The sequence below is a fragment of the Varanus komodoensis genome, unplaced genomic scaffold (assembly GCF_004798865.1).
Source record: "Varanus komodoensis strain SLA01 unplaced genomic scaffold, ASM479886v1 scaffold59_1, whole genome shotgun sequence".
In the NCBI taxonomy this organism is placed as follows: Eukaryota; Metazoa; Chordata; class Lepidosauria; order Squamata; family Varanidae; genus Varanus; species Varanus komodoensis.
In genome coordinates, this window is record NW_025336221.1 from 756,955 (window position 1) to 777,145 (window position 20,191).

General features: G+C 42.3%; 1 protein-coding gene across 3 annotated transcripts in view; it reads right to left on the reverse strand.

Annotated features, from left to right (window-relative positions):
* PITPNC1 (phosphatidylinositol transfer protein cytoplasmic 1) overlaps positions 1–20,191 on the reverse strand; it is a 154,650-nt gene that overhangs the window by 30,975 nt on the left and 103,484 nt on the right. The gene's annotated exons all lie outside the window — the stretch shown is intronic.

Below are 20,191 nucleotides of genomic sequence, written 5' to 3' on the forward strand. Positions count from 1 at the left end.
TGGAGAAAAGTGAAAGGCATATAATAACGAGTTCAGGAGTAGATGAGTAACCCTGCTCCCCTGCAGAAGGCAGAACCAAGATTTCTCCTTCTCCTTCTCCAAAAGGACACAATGTCTTCTTTTGCAATTTCAGTTTTGCATTGCCTACTTTTACTCAAAGAAAGGAGCTCTTTACTGTCTGCTCTACTTCTCCACTGGCTGAGGATGTTAAGTTTACACAAACCCAATGATATTTGTGAGTATTCAACAAATTTCATATAACTGCTGTAGACAATGACAAACCCTCAGTCACGTTGTAAGGAACAGCATTCTGACGGCTCCGCTATTTCAGATGGGGTGGGGGTACCTGAGGCCTCCTAGCAAAGTTGTAACAGAGGTGAGATCTGAACCAAGGACTTTCTGGCTCACAATTCAGCAATTCTGCCACAAAGCTACACCAGTTCACATGATTAAAGTATTGTTTCCTATCTCTTACAGTCACCTTCAGGTGGGTCTTAAACTTTCTTCAGGCACCAAAACATAAATGCATCTATCCTCCCTGCTTGTATCATAAATGAAATTTTAATTCTGCTAGGTTTAATCACCTTTGAAGGCTCAGTGTGACATTTGCAGCTGTGCCTTTTAGCTAGGCCAGCCTTTCCCAAGCTGTGGCCCTTAGACTGCCGGTAGATTATTGTTTAAAATGATTTTTAGGCCACATTTAATGTTAGAGCCCCTCTGGGCAGCCTATAATTCAAGGCATTATAGAACATATAGAATCCAATTCAGTTAAAAAATATTTTGCAAACTACAAATCAAGAAACTGAATCATCAATAAAACCTACTGCTATGGAAAGACCAGCAAAAGCATGTGGGTCTTCAGAATCTACAAAGAATGGATCTGTTCCTGGAGGTGGGGCAGGGCCTCTGAGTGACATCCCCTCCCACTACCTCTAATTGCAACTCAGAGATAGCAGTGGGAACACCGGCAGCAGAGGCCTCCGGTGCCACTGAACCTAAGAACCCGAGAACGCCATGCTAGATCAGATCAACAGTCCATCCAGTGTGACACTCTGTTCACATAGGGGTAAACCAGCTACCCACCGGATCCCTCAACAGGATGGGTACAATGCTTCTATCTGTCCAAGCTCTGCAGCAACTGGTATGTGCAGCCATTCCGCCTCTGATAGTAGGCAGCACATACTAGCAAGGCTGGGAGCTACTGGTAGTCTCCTCCATGAATTCCCCTTGAAAGCCATCCAAACTTGTGGCCATCACTAGTTGTCGCTGCAGTGACTTCCCTGGTTTAACTGTATGCTTTGTGAAGAAATCCTTTGCCTGTCCTGAATCTCCTCACCAATCAGCTTCATGGAGTGACCTCTTTGGATTCTAGCATTATGGGAGGCGGAGGAGCAGCTGCTCTTCACAGTGCTGGCTATGCTTGCATGCTGCATGCTGTTGCTATGGGGAAAGTCCATTATGGAAAGTCAGGGACTCCGTGCAAAATGGGTTGGAGAGACAGCAATGCCATCAGAGGCATGACTGTAGCCACTGTCACAATCCAGTCTCGGGGGGGGGAGGGGGCAGTGAGAGGCAATGTTGTTCTCAAGCTAAACCTGGTCTCCCTTCTCTGGATTAGTCTGTCTTTTATTTTACTCTCCTTTAAATTGTTTTATGCTTCACAACTTTGTGTTTCTGTAATATTTTATGACAGATGACTATTTTAGCCTTCTGATACTATTTTGATGAAGGGTAGTCTAAAAATATTTAAACAAATTAATGACTAGATTTATCAGAAGTAGAAACAGGGAAGCACTGTACAAGACTGATTTCCTTTCAGGCCTAATTCTTTTGGTGCTTCTTCTAGCCAAAAACCTTGGAATGCTCTTAGAGTCTCAGGGGAGGATAATTTGATTGGTTTTGCAATCAGACCGGGGATATTTTAAAGTGCTTAAAAAATAAAGCAGATTAAAGCCTATGGGGGTAGGGGAATCCATAATGTTCACAATCTGTGTCTCAATATTGGCAAAGAGCTGGAAGCAAATGGCAAGAACATTTTGTGTCCCTAACAATGCCGGGATTGTAGAAAGGAGTAATAAATATTATGGCATCAGAAAGAAATTAAAAAGGCTTGGGTTCTTTGGAAGCAATATAATGCAGCAATGTAAAATGCATGCAACCAAACAAGGATTTTCCAGTCAGAGCACAATCTTCCTTTGAAAGCATCTAAGTCCAGAAAACCTATTTTAATAATAAAAAACTTCTTACTGAAATCTTATTTACGATGATATTGAGACATAGTTGCAGAACATTATTAAAAATCATCTGAAGCTCAAATACATTCTGCTGGGGAGATTCAGCCTGTCCTTCTGTGACTGGGCTGAGAGCCCACAGAGGCCCCTCCTGGAGGAAGCCAGGGGAGTGGATTCTCACCCATCTCCCCTCTGTTGGAGCTCCTGGCCCCACCTTTCACACTGTCCTGGGGAGTCCCAAGCTTACCAAGCAGCATTTTGGAAGAAACAGAGGGTTGCAGGAGCAAGAGGGATTGGCAAAAATAGTAATTTTACCTTTATTCTATGAGGGTAATGCATAATAGACATTGCCAGGTTTTTACAAACTTATAGTGTGTTGTGTAACAGCTTTACCTCAATGTCATACCATCCTCTTTTGAAGTTCCTGCCACGTTGCTGATTTCAGCTACGTGCCAGCAGCAACACCATACTCCCAGCTCAGGGCCTTATGGATGGCAAATGTAACTCGTTTTCAAGCCACATTTGGCCTTGCTAAAGCTTCCATAGCCAGTTGCTGTTGAATGTAGGTGTTTTTTTCCACAACACTTTTTGTCAGTGGCAGGAACACAAGGGGAGGGATGGACAGTGGCAGGAACACAAGGGGAGGGATGGACAGTGGCTTTCCCAACATCTCCTGAAATTTTCCATCCCTGCTATATGGGATAGATTTTGTACAGCTGCAAAACATTCACCTCATAAGTTTGCCCTATGCCATGAATTCCCATTTCTGAAGTCCCTCACTTTCTTCTTTGTTGGCAAATATGTACTAGCTGTACAGTCATAGAAGAATTTGGGTTAAATTTTATAAACTCCCAGCCTTATACATCAAGTCACCATAGCTTTCTTTTCTTTTCATGCTTTAGCTACCCAGCAAGGGCTCTGACTAGGAATGCTTCTTTTTCTTTTCCTGACAGCTGTTTACTGCCTTTTAAATGAAAGCATAGATGGCACATTGAAGTGCTAGCTCCTTTCAAAGTAGAAAACAGAATGGCATTGCTGACTGGCTTGTCCGCAATGAAGAAAAAACATCTATGTGGATTCACTCCAGCTGAAAAGAGTTTGGAACCTGTTACTGAGTGCATGACAAAGACAAACCTGCTAAAAGCTCCCCTCTTCTGCCATTTTGGCTACTTAAGAATCAGCACTTAGAAAATATCGACTATTTGTATATACAAGAAAGGCCTGCAACAAAATGGTGTGGTGTGGTGTTCCTGCTAAAGGTTCCAACCAGACAGACAGACAGACCCTCTTTGAAGCTCCTCTGTTCCATTGCCTCTCCACCAAGAGGCACCAAGTATTCTGTGTGACCACTGGAGTTTATTCTTACCGGTTAAAGGATTTTTCCCCCTGAAGCATGTATTAACTTCTAAAAACCTTGTAGGTTCCCAAATATGCTGATACCCACTTCTTCTGCATGGATATGCTTCTTTGGATACTTAGTACTTGGATAATGAGACTCACACCAGTATATATGATGCTAGAATAATCATTAACTAAACCTTTAGTCAGTAGGTCATTGAAAAGTACCATCTTTGTGGCCTTATATAAAACACTGAGAATGAAGCAAATAATACAGCTAATAGCCATTTGTGAAACATTCTGCTGTGAAGTGGTTTAATCCCCCTTACACTTATTTATACAGTTCGAATCCGTAACCTTTCACAACACTCTAATGATCAGAAACTACGGCAAGCTTATCCCATTTGTCTACAGACATTTCTTCTATTATATCTCCTATGCCAAAAATAATGCTATAAGCATTCAGCCACTCATTGCTATGTGCAAAGCCCTGTTTTGATTTGCACTAGGTCCTTCTAGAACATTTTCAAGAAGAGATTTCAAAGGTTATATCCAGTTACAGGCACCAGAAACACTAATGTTTCAATTCATTTAAGTACCTTTCAATCAATAAAATTAGTTTTTCACTTAAAAAAACCCCTTCAGTTTGTCTGCAAAAGTTCCTCTTGTTAAACAAAATGAATGAAACCTATGATTCTTTTAGCAAGCTTTTTACATATTCAGCCACAGATTATCAAGTAAGCAGACTACGAGAAAAAGCGGGTAGGAAAGAAGAAAAGGAACAACAAAGAGATAGAGGAAGGAAGGAAGGAAGGAAGGAAGGAAGGAAGGAAGGAAGGAAGGAAGGAGAGAGGGACGGAAGGACAGAAGGTTATGAAAACACCAGGAGATTCTCAGTAGTCTTATTTTATACTTTGTCCATAAGTTTACTGTGCTGGACCTCTGAAGTTTGTTGCCATATTTTAAACAGGTTATTGATTGCAATGTCTCTAAATAAGCACTAGCATATTCTACTGTACTACACTATCAAAAAGTAACCTCTTAAACAACTCTTCCAATTAATTATGCCTAATACTGGATTTAACTTATAAAGTCTTATGGAGTGTGGGACTGCAATACTTAGTGGAAGGCCTCTCCCAACCAACCACAATCTACCCAAACACTACAGTAAACATCTGGGCCTTCCTCCAAATGCTATCCCCAAGGTAAACTTGAAAAAAAGTAACAAAGGTATTGGGGGTAGTCTTCTTGGTGGTGGCACCTAGACTCTCCTTGTTGAGGCTTGTCTGGTCACAACTCTGTTATTCCTTCAGCACCAGATTAAGACAACCCTCTGTGCAAAGACATTTCAGGATATTTAAAGTTTAAGTTTAGAGATATTTAGTGAATCGATGACAACATTCATGGTCAGATGTTGTTAACAGGTCTACTCAGTCTGTTGCTAAATTGTTTGTAAATCTGTCAACTGTTTTTAATTTTTGCAGTGTGGGAAGTTTTAAGTTGTTTTTATTTAATTATGCCCTATTTCTAGGAACTGCTGTAAACCATCCAGAAAACTTTGACTACTGGACAGCATAAAAAAGGTAAAGGTAAAAATTCCCCCATGACATTAAAGTCCAGTCATGTCTGACTCTTTGGGGTGGTGTTCATCTCCGTTTCCTAGCCGAGGGAGCCAGCGTTTGTCCACAGACAGTCTCCGTGGTCATGTGGGCGGCATGACTAAACACCAAAGTGCATGCAACAGTGTTACCTTCCCACCGAAGTGGTACCTTTTCATCTATTTGCATTTGCATGCTTTCGAACTGCAAGGTTGGCAGGAGCTGGAACGGAGCAACGGGAACTCACCCCATTGTGCACATTTGAACCGGCAACCTTTCGATCTACCAGACCAGCAGCACAGCGGTTTAAACCACTGTGCCACCTACATCCCCATAGACATAAGTAAGTTATGTCTTACTTTTTGTACTGATCTACAATAGTTCACTTCTAATTCAAAAATACTTACAGGCTTCAAACTATTCATTCTCAGGCAGACTTTGGATTTTTTGAAAGAAAGTAAGAACTAAACAACTCCATGCCAAGAAAATGAACCATGATTCATCTGTCTTCTCCAAAAAGTGGCTGCTGGAGTCTCCCTCTGTTAAATTAGCTCAATACTACAAGTCAAGAAAAAGTTGCTTAAATACTTTCACTTGTACTGGTTCACTCTCAGCATTTAACTTCCTAGATCAGCATCCACTGTTGCCCCATCTTCCATATGTAAGCTGCTGAGAGAGTCCTTGGGCTAATAAATGTGGAATATAAATTAAACAAACAAATAAACAAACTTTGATCTATATTCTGTATTGTCCTCAGCAGGAAACAAGGCTCCAATCAAAGCAGATGGGTGCCTTTGCCTGATATAGCAGTTCTATAATTTTAACAGATGCCTAACACACCCCTTCCAATCTTTCCTATTTGTATTGGACAGAATCTGCAAAAACCAGTAAGTTAGGGGATATATAATTGGCTAGGCAATAACAAAGCTTTTCACTTCAGTCCACAAGGACAGCAAGGAGAGGACTATAAAAGAACTAAATATTTCTTTGAAACCTTTCAAACTGAATTTGCATTTAACTATCATCAAACAATGGCCTTTCCTGTCTCAGTGCTTAAAAACAGCACTCCATCAGCAGCCTTTAAACCTAACAACACAATTTAGCACACCACACGATTGCTTTAATATGCTTTATAAATCCAACTAAGGTAACAGCATTTAATTTACTAGGGTTAAGGGATTATTGTTGGCAGCTCTATTAAGAACCTCAGAAAGCTCTTTTGTGTCCTTTGCAAATAGAGCTCCAGGTTATGTTTCATTCACCTTAGCAATCCTAGACAGCATGCTACTCCTGAATATATAATCATCTTTACACCATCTCTGCACTACCCAGTTTGGTTACAAATTATATAGTGCTAGTCTCTTACAACTGGGCAGACAAACTATCAGAATGAAGAAGTGCTGCACACCAAAAGATGCATAGATCATATTTCTATCATCCCACCCCACAAATTCAGAGCTGGCCTCAGGTGGGGGAGTGATAAGAGAGGCAGACTGCACCTTCCTCTCGTTGCCTACTCGTGCCACCTCCCTCCAGCAAGGCGACACCACAAGGGATGCTCCAGAGAGCCCCTCTGGCCACACTCCCCCTGTGGCAGTTGCTACAGAGAGAGATGCGAGTGGCTGCCTCGCCTGTGATCCATCTCTGGGACCCCCTCAAGTGTGCGCCTGGACAGTCATCTTGCCTGCGGAGTTCAGCCAGCCCAGCTCTTCAGAGAATTCTCCAGGCACACAGGCCTGGCCCTGAGGAGGGTTCTTCCTCAGAGCCAAGCACTGTGGAAAAGGTGTGCCAGGAGATTGCCTGTTTCTCCAGGTAACACAGCTATCCAGAGATCCTGTCCAACCTCTAGGTTCTGGTGAGTGAATCCCTTGAGAGCGCCAGAGGGCCACTGCTAGTTACAGCTGTGTATGGGGAGGGCTACATGGCAGCAGCGGGCAGAATGGATGGGATGCTTTTCTGCAGAAGCAATGGGGTGCGGGTTAGCTACAGGTGGCAGGACACACAGCATAAGCCACTTTTGAAACTCCTCTAAGCATGCTTGTAGGGTGTAGTTGGGACTGTTTTGGTCAAGGGAGCCAAAGCGTTTCTTCAATGAGGCCTTTAACTCTATCAGCGCTGCTGCTTCTACTTTCTTTACAGGAGGATGCCTCCCTCTGTCCCTGGAGTTTTCCTTTTCTGCCTTTCTGCATGTTCCTCTATGTCTCATTACACATTACAAGGTAGCACTCTGACCGAGGGCAGAATGGCAACAATACATCAGGCTTCTATAGTGAGTAATGGCCCCATCTAGGAAAATACATCCAGACTTTCACTGCTCTAAAAAAGTGAAAATGCTTTAAGTGCTTAGAAGAGACCCTGGAGGAAGAAGAGGATATTGTGTAAAGGACCTGCAAATGTCCATGAATTTGCACAAGCACATTCTACATGACTTGTGTATGGATATGTCCAAGGGCCAACAGATTGCACTTGGATGCCTTGCTTTATTTCTCTGTGTGGAATGAGAGCATTGCTAATAAGAAAGATTAGCACCAATCTATATTTCTTCTATAACATAGAATCAGTTGTAGCCCAAATAAGCACAAAAGACAACAACGATTCTAAAACAGATCAGCCTTTCTGAAATAGCTATGATAACATAAAGCAAGTTGAATGCTCCTTTCCACTTTGCACCACAGATGGATTCAAACACTTTACTAATTGATACACACACTACTTAAAGCAGAAGTATTTTCAAGGCGCTAATGAAAGAGCCCTCTCTCACAGGAAAAATCGCACCAGTGCTGCTGCTGCACTGCTTCTTGAGAGGGAATTCCTTAAAAGCAGCCTATATTCATCAACAGATACTGGTAAACAGCCCTTCACTGGATGTCTGTGCCAGTATCCAGCACTGGCTTTGCAGAGGCCCAGTGTGGGAGGGATTACTCTGCAAAGCGCTTCATGAATTGAAGAACAAATAGCTTTACAAATTGGATCATCATACTGTATCTTCCATTTCTAATTACTTTTCTATCAGACTCAAACTGAGTTGATTCTTCTTGACATAAATGATCAGAAACATCGAGATTAAACTTAAGAAATATGTGTACATGGCTTGGTGTTGCTGCACTTTGAAATAAACTATGTAACACTAAACCCTGGTTTAGTGTTATTAGCATGATCCTCAGTAGATTTGAACTCCTGTTCTCTCTGTCCCAACCCATCCACTGGAGTGGCCACAAGGTGATCTGAAGTTTCCAGTTCAGTTTGAGATTAACCACAATTTAAGGTCAAACCAGTTTCTTGAACTATAATCTGAGGTTAACTAGTTTCAACCAACCATACATAACTGAGGTTTTTCTGGATTTGGACAATGTAGCAAACTTGAGCTAATCTAAAGGAGAAGCAACAGTTTCTTGACTCCTTGCAGTCATACAAGGCAAGAGGGAATTGAGTATTTACATTCTAAACCTTTGGTATTAGAATCTTAAACTCTATCAGCGGATATGCTGCTATTTATCTACTTTGAGTCACATATGATTATGGAAGAAAATCCAAGTTGCTAGCATTTGAAAGTAGACAATTAAGATCACGATCAATAGCAAAGCACACAAAAATACCAACTTCTCTCCCCCAGACTTCTATCACAGAAGTGCAATATAATTTCTAAAGGCAAAGAAAATGTATGCTGCAATTAATAGTTTTAATTATGTTCTAATAATTGTAATAGCTGTAATAATTCTAATTGTTGTAATTATGCAAAGCAAAATATCTACAATGTGACAGTCAACCATTATAGGACTAGTTTATGCAGCACATTTTTAAAAAATGCTATCATAAAATTACAAAAAAAAAAAAATAGCCAGTTAAACTAAACTCTCTCCCAACACAATGACACAGTTTTGTAATTTACCCATGGGGTCTGTTGCAGCATGCCAAGTTCCTGGTTTGATGTGGCTCATTGTGTTGTAAGAATCCAGACCATCCATAAATGTTAAGGCTTGTTTTGAGGGTTGTTTAGCCCTCAAACAGCCCCTGCTGGTCAGGGCTTGCCAACATGACAAGCCATGGCAAGCCATGCAAAAATGTTGCCTGAAGGCACCCCACCCAACTTGACAGCCCCAATAGGTAACTTAACCCATTGTGGGCTGTTGTGACATGCAAGCAGGTCCACTGCTGAAGGATTCATATAAAGGATAAATACACACTGTGTAGTGAATTGAAGCCTTTAAAAATAAATGCTGTTTAACAGTTTATTTTTTCTAAGAAAGGGTATTTTTGTTTCTAGCAATCCTAAGTACACCTATTAGGCAGAGGTCTAACAGATCCCAGTTATTTCTGGGTAAACATGCACAGGATAGGTTGTAATTATCCAAGTTTCAGTCTCTTCACTGTTGCTGGTTAACCATCTGTGGTCATCTGTTAGGACTGCACTTAGCCTGCTGTCCAGGATGCAACCATGGATATGCACAAGAGCCTTGCTGCTGGCCACGTAACCATGCTTAGCACAGGAGGAGAACAATGAAGGCAGAAAGGCAATAATGTTTGCACATGTGAAAAAAGGAAAAAGGTAAGGTTACTGGAGGTTATGATTTTCTTTTGTACCAAGCTACTGGCTGTATGCATTTTAATAAGAATTATGCAAGTAAGAAAGATTTTTTTAACCTCTTCTTTGCAAAATGAAAAGGAAATATATGGCAGGAAGCCAAGGAGCTACAGTTTGTGATTCTAATCTTTGTGGACTAGCATTAACCCACAACTATTGTGTTCTATTCAGTGTAATATAGAAGCATTTGACAACAGTGCTTTGTGTCAACATTTCCATTGCAAGACTTCATTTTTCTAGCATTTATAATTTAGCCAACACAAAGCAAATTTTATTTTAACATTATTTATGAAAAAATCAGATTTCTGTAAGTAAAACATTTTTTCAAGAAGAAAAAAGATGAGAAGAATGGCTTATTTAAGAATAGCAGGTCATTTTGTATAAGACAATGGAGAGGAACCAACAATTAGGCCAAACTGAAATTCACAGAAGCGGACTTCTCAAGCCACAAGGCTTTTCCTTGCTCTCCATCATTCCATATCCCCATACAACCCCCAAATCTGCTCCAGAGGGTCCAAGAGAGATCTGTGTATGACTGGATGCTGCAGGAGAGATTCATTCTACTAATGGTTTTGGTTCCACTGGTAGATGGACAGCACTAGGATGTAGCAAATTATGATTAGTACAATTTTACTGAACCAGTCACTATAGTTTATACAAGTACCTCTACCACATCTGCTTGCTGTGAATTTGAATTGAGTGCCTATGAAACAATATCACTGGTTAGGATTCAGACTTGATCACATTTAGTTCCCACTGAACTCAATAGGGCTAAAGTTAATTGTCTCACTGTTTTCCACAGGACTTCAACTAACTTAGTCTAAATTCAGACTAATTATATACTATGATTTAAAAAGCAAATATACTTTATCTCCTTCCTCTCTAATCTGAACTTGGTCTGTTCACTGAATTTATTATGAAGCTGCTTTGGAAAAAGTGTTGTGATATACAGCTCCATTTAGAGTGGAAACTCAGTCATTCTATCTGTTTAATAGTGCCCTTTAACTCTGATCTGAATTCCACGATCACTGCAGCTCACCATGTTTTATTTAAGGCACAATGGCTTGCAGTGATCTTACTTCAGCACATGATGGGTGGTTCTGGAATATTCAAGCTGCAACCACAGCTTGCCATGTCATGTGAACCCAGCAGAAGGGCGATTGTTGGCATGGTTAACAAACCATTCCAACCCGAAAGCAGCCCATAGATTCTGGGTGGGTTTGTTAATCCTGCCAACAACCCACCTTTGTTTGAATAATCAAAATGGTTGCTCACACACTGCCAAGCCCCAGGGAGTAATTATCCTATGGTGACTTAGCATGACATGTAAATTGGCTGAATGGGCCATACCAAATGGGCCATACCATATCAAAAACACTGTTACTAGTTTCAGACCATGCTGCAAGGATGGTGGAATACTTGCTTCTCAAACACTACCATTCTTTAGCCTGTGCTAAAAACAAACAAACCCAACTCCAAATCTACGTAGAAAATCTATATAATAGATTAAAACATCATCGGCCTCTATTAAGCTAGGCAGAAACAGACTTGCCTTTTCATTTTATTCACTGACTCTCACAATGATGGATTATAAGGAACTTTTAATGTGGTTTGCATAATACTATCTTACTGTAATATAGTGAGCCTAGCTTCCTAAGTGCATATACATCCAGGGAAACAACTTGCAACAGTGCAGGGGGAGCTGCCGTTCAGAAGAGAACTACACGTCTTCTCTTTGAAGGTTTGTTTCTATGGGATGTATAATTAGAAGACACAGCAACAAAGAAAATCATTACCTAAGTTCCTGGAAGTCAGAATACAAAAACAGGATGTTTAGAATTTTTATATTAATAACTAGAACAACCTTTTGTTCAAGAAGCCCTTTGCCATTTGCTTCACAGCAGGCCTCAATTATGCATGTTACTACTGATGGAGAACATTTTATTTTAAGTCTACTTTCAGGAACCTGCCTTGCACATGACAGTTTAAAGGAATCACCAGGGAGTGGAGGGAGTGGTATCACCTGGGAAAGACAATGGTTTAGTCCTATTGCTCATCATCATATTTTCAACCTGAGCACCATTAAACGGACTAGTTAAGCAACTGACGCAGAGGTGCCCATTCAGGTTATGTCCCAGCAAATATTTTTGCAGAACAGTGGACCTTAAAATCCTGTAGAGATCTTAGAAAATTAAGGTGGTCCTACTATAGCAGGTAAATTTTGGCAGCATTAGTTATCACAGCTTGTGACTGTCAGCTAAAACATGCAAAGTTGAACAATGAAGCAAAATATCAGAAACACAGCGAACCATGGGTAAACTGCTGGATTGTTTAGCTATTAAACAACCCAACATCTGTGCTGGTGCATCATTATCACAACCTCCAGATGAGATTATTGAAAGTTGTTTACAGAAAGCAGAAGTCACTTGCAGGTAATGTTAAATAACTCATGGGTTGCTGCTGTGATGTGCAAACTGGATTGTAGCCTCTAAAACAGATGGGTTTGCTTATATTACTAATGGACTGGATGAGGGCCTTCAGACTGCAGCTTAATCCTGACAAGTCAGATATGCTCCTGGTCAAAGTGGATCAAGGAATGGTGAGTCATCCTAGGCTGGACAGGGTTACACTCCTCTTGAAGACATGGGTCTGTAGCTTGAGCGTACTTCTGGATCCAACCCTAAGCCTGAGTGCCCAGGTTTCAGCAGTGGTCAGGGTGTATTTGCATAGTTAAAACCAGTGCACCAGCTGCATCTGTTTCCAGAGATGCTTGGCTTGGCCACAGCAATACATGCTACTCAGATTACTGCAATGAGCTCTACATGGGGCTGCCTCTGAAGAGAATCTGCAAACTCCAGCTGCTTCCGAGAGCCGCTACCAGACTGTTGACTGTGGCTGGCTATAAGGAGCACTCAGCGCTAAAAGAGCTGCATTGAAAGAGCTTCATTGACTCCCAGTCTGTTTCTGAGCACAATTGGAAGTGCTGCTTATGACCCATAAAGCCCTATATGGCTTCTGGCTGTATGAAAGGCTGCATCCTTCTTTATGAGCCTGGCTGGGTACGAAGATCTTCTGTGGAGCTCTTCTCTTAGTCCCACCACCTGCACAGGAATCCTTGGCAGGAAAGCAGGAAAGGGAATTCTTGGTGGCTGCCCCAGGCTCCAGAACTCCCTCCCCAGGGAGGTTAGAATGGTGCCCTGTTGTGTTTTTGGAGGCATGCAAAATCTTTCTATTTCAGTGGGCCTTTGGAAACTGTTTGGATCTATGGGACTATGCTAGAGTAGTTTTATTCTATATATATTAGTATCATATTTTGATTGTATATTTTATATAATTTTAACATTCAACTACCGTGTTTCCCCAAAAATAAGACCTAGTACTATTTTTGGTACTTGCTAAAATATAAGACCTACTCCGAAAATACAACCTAGCTGTGTTTATTCCCAGGGCCAGTGGGGAACATAAAGAGCCTTTTTAAACTTTATTTTTTAACTTAATGTACTGTGTGGAAGAAACATGCTTATGTGGCTTTGCTCCCTCTGTGGTACAGAGAGCTAATAAAGAGTGTTGCAGGGGATGTGGCAGTTAGCAAATGATGATGACTGATGATTAACAAAACCCTTTTCCCTTACTTTTCAGTCAGCACCTGGCACCTGCCCACAGGAGTTGGCACTACAGAGAAGCCAGGCAGCAGAGGGAGCAGAGCCGCATAAGCCAATGCTTCCTCTTTAGCGCCGGCTCCTTTCACAGGCGGAGTGATACCAAATGCACTCCACCTGTGAGGAGTCAATAGTGAAAGCATGCTTCATTCATTCTGGCCAGCGATTGGTTACCAAATTGCTCTTGGGAAGGTACGGCACCCCTGATTGCCGTGATCACCCTATTCTTAACTTTGCCAATTCACTCCACTCTTGTAGGTCTTCTAGTCGTATGGTATTACGATATGGTACCGTATTTAATGGTAGATTTAAACAGAATATTTTTTTGACCCCCAGACAAGATGAGTGCAAAAAGAAAGAGCTATTCCGTCGAGTACAAGAAAGTAACTGTAGAGGACTTGGGTGGCAAGAATCTTACAGCTTACTGCAGAGAAGAAGTTGGATCTCCAATTGGTCTGAAAATGGTGAGCAGATTACCGTGTTTCCCCGAAAATAAGACCTAGTGTGCTTGTGTGAGCCCCCCCCCTCTCTCTCTATATATATATATGTGTGTGTGTGTGTGTGTGTGTGTGTGTGTGTGTCTTATTTTCAGGGAAACAAGGTAATTTAATGAAATTTTATTTATTTATAAAATTTGTATGCCGTCCAATTACTTATGCCTCTGGATGGCATACAGCATAAATAAATTGATGACCCACTCTGGCTGCAAGTAAATAACATACAATAATAAAATTCAATATTAAAACATATTAAAATATTGATTAAATAAAAAGGTCTTAACCTGGCACCAAAAATCATGTAATGACAGCGCCAGGTGGACCTCTCTGGGGAGCGCATTCCATAGTTGAGGCGCCACCACAGAGAAGGCCCTCCTCTGGGTACTCTGTCTCCTAACATCTTTCACAGAGGGTTCCTGGAAGAGGGCTTCTGTTGCTGATTTCAGGGGGCGGGACAGCAAATAGTACTGTACATTCTATCTGTGTTTTAATTGTCTAAATTTTTAATGCTGTAAGCCACCATGAGTTCTAGTATTAGGAACAAGAGGCATAATAATTAATAAAAAACCAACAGCTATGAAGCTAGGGCTGCTGACACAGACTAATCTAGCCTCCCTTGCTAGATAAAGCAGGGAGTTCAAAATGGAAGACAGGCCATCTGAACTGACAGGTCCAGGATGACTCAGAGTTTGAAGAAGCAGGGTATACGGTACAATTCCTCGTGTTCTTGCTTAACAGGTGCTACCCTTCACATAGAAAACACTGAGTGAATGTGCAAACCTGAAGCACCAAATAAACATGCCTCTCTTAAGGCTGAGTTAAAGTCCAGTAGGGCGAGCGAGACAGATTGGGGATTCTATTGGTGTACCGTGCACCCTTCTGCCCAGCAGTCTCCCTATCTGAGCTGACAGAGACCGTCTCGGACCTGGTGTTGAGGACCCCCAGGATGTTGGTCCTGGGGGACTTCAATCTCCATGCCGAGTCTGGACTGACCGGGGCAGCTCAGGACTTCATGGCCTCTATGACGGCCATGGGCCTGTCTCAACACATCATCGGCCCGACCCATGAACGTGGACACACTCTGGACCTGGTTTTCTCGACGGGGCAGGAAGAGGAAGACCTGAGGGTGAGGAACTTATGTTTGACTCCCCTGTCATGGTCAGATCACCTCCTGGTGAGGTTTGTGCTCGAGAGCGGCCTCTCCCTCTATAAGAGTGCGGACCCGATTGTATGGGCCCGCCCCCGGAGACGGATGGATCCGGATGGATTCCTGAAGGCCCTGGGGGAGTTTCCGGCTGACAAGACTGGTGCTCCTGTCGAGGCTCTGGTCGAACTGTGGAACGGAGAGATGACCAGGGCTGTGGACACGATCGCTCCCAAGCGTCCTCTCCCACCGGGCAGAGTCCGCTCTTTCCCTTGGTATACACCTGAATTGTGGGCGATGAAGCGGGTTGGGAGACAACTAGAGCGTAGGTGGAGGAAATCACGGGATGAATCTGACCAAACACACTTGAGAGCCCACTATCGGGCCTATGCTGTGGCGGTGAAGGTGGCGAAAAAGAAGTTTTTTTCCGCTTCCATTGCCTCCTCACAATGCCATCCAGCGGAGCTTTTTCGAGTGGTACAAGGCCTGGTTCACCCGGGTCCTAAGGAAGATCCGATGCCACCCTCAAAGGCCCGCTGTGACGACTTTGCCAGGCATTTCAGGGAGAAAATCGCTCAGATTCGTCACGAGCTGGACTCCACTAATGAATCAGAGGTCTCTGGGGAGACGCCAATGCTAACGTCTGGTCCAAAATTATTGGAGGAATTTCAATTATTGCAGCCCGATGATGTGGACAAGGTGCTTGGACGAGTACGTCCCACCACTTGCCTATTGGATCCTTGCCCGTCTTGGTTAATAAATAACTCCAAGCACGGGATTGGGACCTGGATCTTGGAAGTGGTTAATGCTTCTCTGAGGGAGGGTCAAGTGCCTGCCCCTTTAAAGGAGGCGGTAATATGACCAGTCCTGAAGAAAGCGTCACTGGATCCAGAGATGGCCACTAACTATAGACCTGTGGCCAACATCCCGTTTCTGGGCAAGGTGTTGGAGCGAGTGGTGGCGGGACAACTCCAAGCACTCTTGGATGAAACTGATTATCTGGATCCTTTTCAGTCCGGCTTCAGACCCGGGTACGGTACTGAATCTGCCTTGGTCGCCCTGTACGATGACCTGTGCAGGGAGAAGGACAGGGGGAGTGCGTCCCTGTTGGTTCTTCTGGACCTCTCGGCGGCTTTCGATACCATCGACCATGGTATCCTTCTGGATAGGCTAGCGGGATTGGGGGTCGGAGGCGCTGCTTTGCAGTGGTTCCGCTCCTATCTCAACGGTCGATTCCAGAAGGTGGTGCTGGGGGACTATGTCTCTGCACCATGGCAGCTATGCCATGGAGTACCACAGGGCTCCATTCTATCCCCTCTGCTATTTAACATCTATATGAAACCGCTGGGAGAGGTCATCAGGAGGTGTGGGCTGCGGAATCATCAATACGCTGATGATACCCAGCTCTACCTCTCGTTTTCCACTAATCCAGGTGAGGCAGTGGCTGTGCTGAACCGGTGCTTGGCCAAGGTAATGGAATGGATGAGGGCCAATAAACTGAAACTCAATCCAGACAAGACGGAGGTCCTGTTGGTTGGCGGATCGGGCTTCGGAGAGGGTGGATTGGACCTGGTCCTGAATGGTGCAACACTCCCTCTTAGGGATAAGGTCCGCAGCTTAGGAGTACTCCTCGACCCGGAGCTTTCTTTGGAAGCTCAGGTGACAGTGGTGGCAAGGAGCGCCTTCCTTCAGCTTCGGCTGATTAATCAGCTGCGCCCCTACCTGGAGTACGACTGCCTGGCGACAGTGACACACGCGCTGGTGACTTCCCGCCTAGACTTCTGTAACGCACTTTACGTAGGGCTTCCCCTGAAGACGGTCCGAACACTTCAATTGGTGCAAAATAGAGCTGCCAGGTTGCTGACGGGGACGGGGCGTTATGCTCACATGACTCCAGTCCTCCGTCAGCTTCACTGGCTTCCCATTGAAGCCCGGGCCCAATTCAAGGTGTTGGTTATGACCTATAAAGCCCTAAACGGCTTGGGTCCTGGCTACCTGAACGAGCGCGTACATCCGTATATGCCCGACCGCCCCTTGAGATCTGCGGGAGAGTCCCTTCTCCGGGAACCCTCCATGAAAGAAATTAGGAGAGTAAGTACTCGGAGGAGGGCTTTCTCTGCGGTGGCACCCAACCTATGGAATTCACTCCCCAAAGAGGTCCGCCTGGCACCGTCGTTACTGGTTTTTCGGCGCCAGGTAAAGACCTTTTTATTTAAACATCATTTTAATTGTTAAAATATATGATCTGGCCAGGGCAACTTCTTCTTCCTTCTCTGTTCTCCTCCTATATTCTTTATTTACTTATTTTATACTGTTAATTTTAATTTTATATTATTGTATCTCAGTGTATTTTTTGTATTTTTGTATTTAGTGGTAATTTATTATGTTCTATTGTATTTCAATGTATCTTATTGTGTTGTAAGCCGCCCTGAGGCTTCGGCAAGGGGCAGCATAGAAATGTAATAATAATAATAATAATAATAATAATAATAATAATAAAAACTAAAATGTGCTAATATGTTTGCCTCCTCCCCCACTCACCTCTGACCTTTTCCCCTAGCTTTCAGACTGAGCCACTAAAATGTGGTGTTCAAGAGTTTCCCCAAAACTGAATTCTGCTTTCAGGCTGAAAGAGTTTTGGTGCCCTTCCATTAGAGGAATGAATGTGGCATATGCCAGTAAAGGAAGGGGGGGGGCATTAATTTTCTCTTTAGACACTTTCCAAGTGTTCACTTGGAATGGTGCTCCTACTGATAATGGTAAAGGAAATGAAGAAGAGAGAATAGGGTTTACACGGTGTTATCACAACCATATCAGGAATCCACAGCAGTGGCCAGTACAGACACCATGGACTCTTCCTGCTATTTTTTACATTGGGAGATGGTGAAACAAGGTTGTATATCCCATCTCCACTTCTGTTTATGCCATCAGCAAGCACAATTAGCATAGTGCTGACATAACTGAGTTAACCTGAATAAAAAAGCAATTTAGTCAGCATCTTCACAGGCAACATAGTGCTCTTTATATTCAGCCCAAATAGTTCGATCCCTATTGTTAATACAGAGCTATGGGAAAGCCTATATATATATATATATATATATATATATATATATATATATATATTTGTAAGTCTGACCTCCTTTGCCCCCCACACCCCCGGCATGAGCAGAGCATATAATAATCAACAGAATTATGGTAAAATCAGTCGGCACTGCATCTCTTAAATGTATACAGGCACATATTCTCAAAAAGTTGCCCTCATGACAAAAGCTCAGTTTTGAAACACTTTTTTTAAACAGCCCAACATGATTGCAAACAACGAGCAAGAACTTCTTCCTCATTATTCAGCTGTTAGAATGTTTCCAAAGTTGAACTTTTCTTCTCAAACCATCATATAATGGTTCCATCTCAATTTTAGCCTCCATTAATTAATTAGCTAGTTCCTTCATTCACCAATGAAAAACAACCCTGACATATTTCCCAATCATCATTGTATTACATTAGCTTGATGGGAAGCTGAAGATACTGCATTTCAGTTGCAACAATTGATCTCAACTGATGGCCCCAACAGGACCTGTAACCAATGTTTATCAAGATGCTGGTTGCTTCCCATCAGTAGCACAATCACTCTTTGGACTGTGTCATCCTTTCCTGAGGGACTTGCTGCATGTATACAAAGGTGGGCAGACAAGCCAGCACCAGTACTGGATTTCCCCTCTACTTCCTTTAGTGCAGCACCTGCTATTTGCTGATTTGTCTAAAATGGTGCACATTGAGAGATGGACATCCTCTCATAATTTTAGGTTTTGTGATCTACATGTTAAGCACAACTCATTGGGCTGTGCTGATCATACAAACACAGGGATTGTCAGGTTCACAGCATAAAGGGCCTATCTAATAAAATGAATTGATTGGTTTCAGATGCATTAGTTAACTGATTTATAAATATCTTGATCATTAAAGCACAAGCAAGCTGATTCACACCACCTTTGAAGCAATATTATTTCAGGGAATGGAAAGGGATTGACATCTGTAGCATAATATGCTATTACTGGATAGGCAGGGCTCAATTGACATTGCATGGAAAAAGGACTTGGGGTAGAGCATTCCTTCACAGGCATGGAATGTAACATGGAAAAAACAGCCATTAAAATCCTTTCCAAAGAAGGTCACACAGCAAAGCCAGTTGGCTAATGGACTTGATGAAGACTGTTTTTATGAAAATTGTTATCCATTTATTTCCTTTGTTAATGAGCATAAGGACTTTACTTGTCCAGTTAGCAACCCTATAAAAGATACTCTGGAACGAGTGACTTGTTTTCTTTGGAACTTAACCTAAACCCTTTCTCCGCAACAGATTCTAACTTGTTCTATTGTTATGCTTGGTAAGAATTTCCCTAGTTTGGCTCCATTTTGACTCAAAACTGTGAATATAACCTGAAATGACAAGAAATTTCTTTGGTTTTTTGTCCTGCTATGGCAAATAGAGAAAAGTTTTTAAAAACATTGAAGCTATATATTTGAACATAGGTCACACTCATACAAAAGTATCATTATTTGAGAATGCACGTTCATGAGGATTTCCTAATTTTGCCAATTTAGTATAACTTCATGCACAATGGCAAAATATGCATGCTATTATCCAGCTGACTTTAGTACTTTCTAGCTAGCTATTTGTCACATGCCTTTGTCATTACTCATCTCCATCAAGGATATGTACACCAGAAAATTGCCTCTCAGTTTCCATTTGATAAATAGTCAGTTTTGAAACATTAATTTTAAAACAACCTTTCTCTGATGAGGCCAAGGAGTGCATTAACATATTTTTTCATTATCTGGAGAGGTTTCATATGCAACTTCTAAGTTATATATCTAAATTATCTCTGACAACAGAAGAATATAATCTGAGATTATAGATATTATATATATTGGCTATATATATATATAACCAATTGCTTCTAAAAAGTATGGCTTTTAACAATATTGTTTAGGCTTTACTGATGACAAAGCTAAACCTCTTTATACAAGATGGGCTTTATGGCAGAATATACTAATTTCACTTACCTAGTTTTGCAATGAAGAGTCTTGAGATGCCTGGCATGCTAGCATTCACTGCAGCATAAGCTTTCATGGAAGAAATCC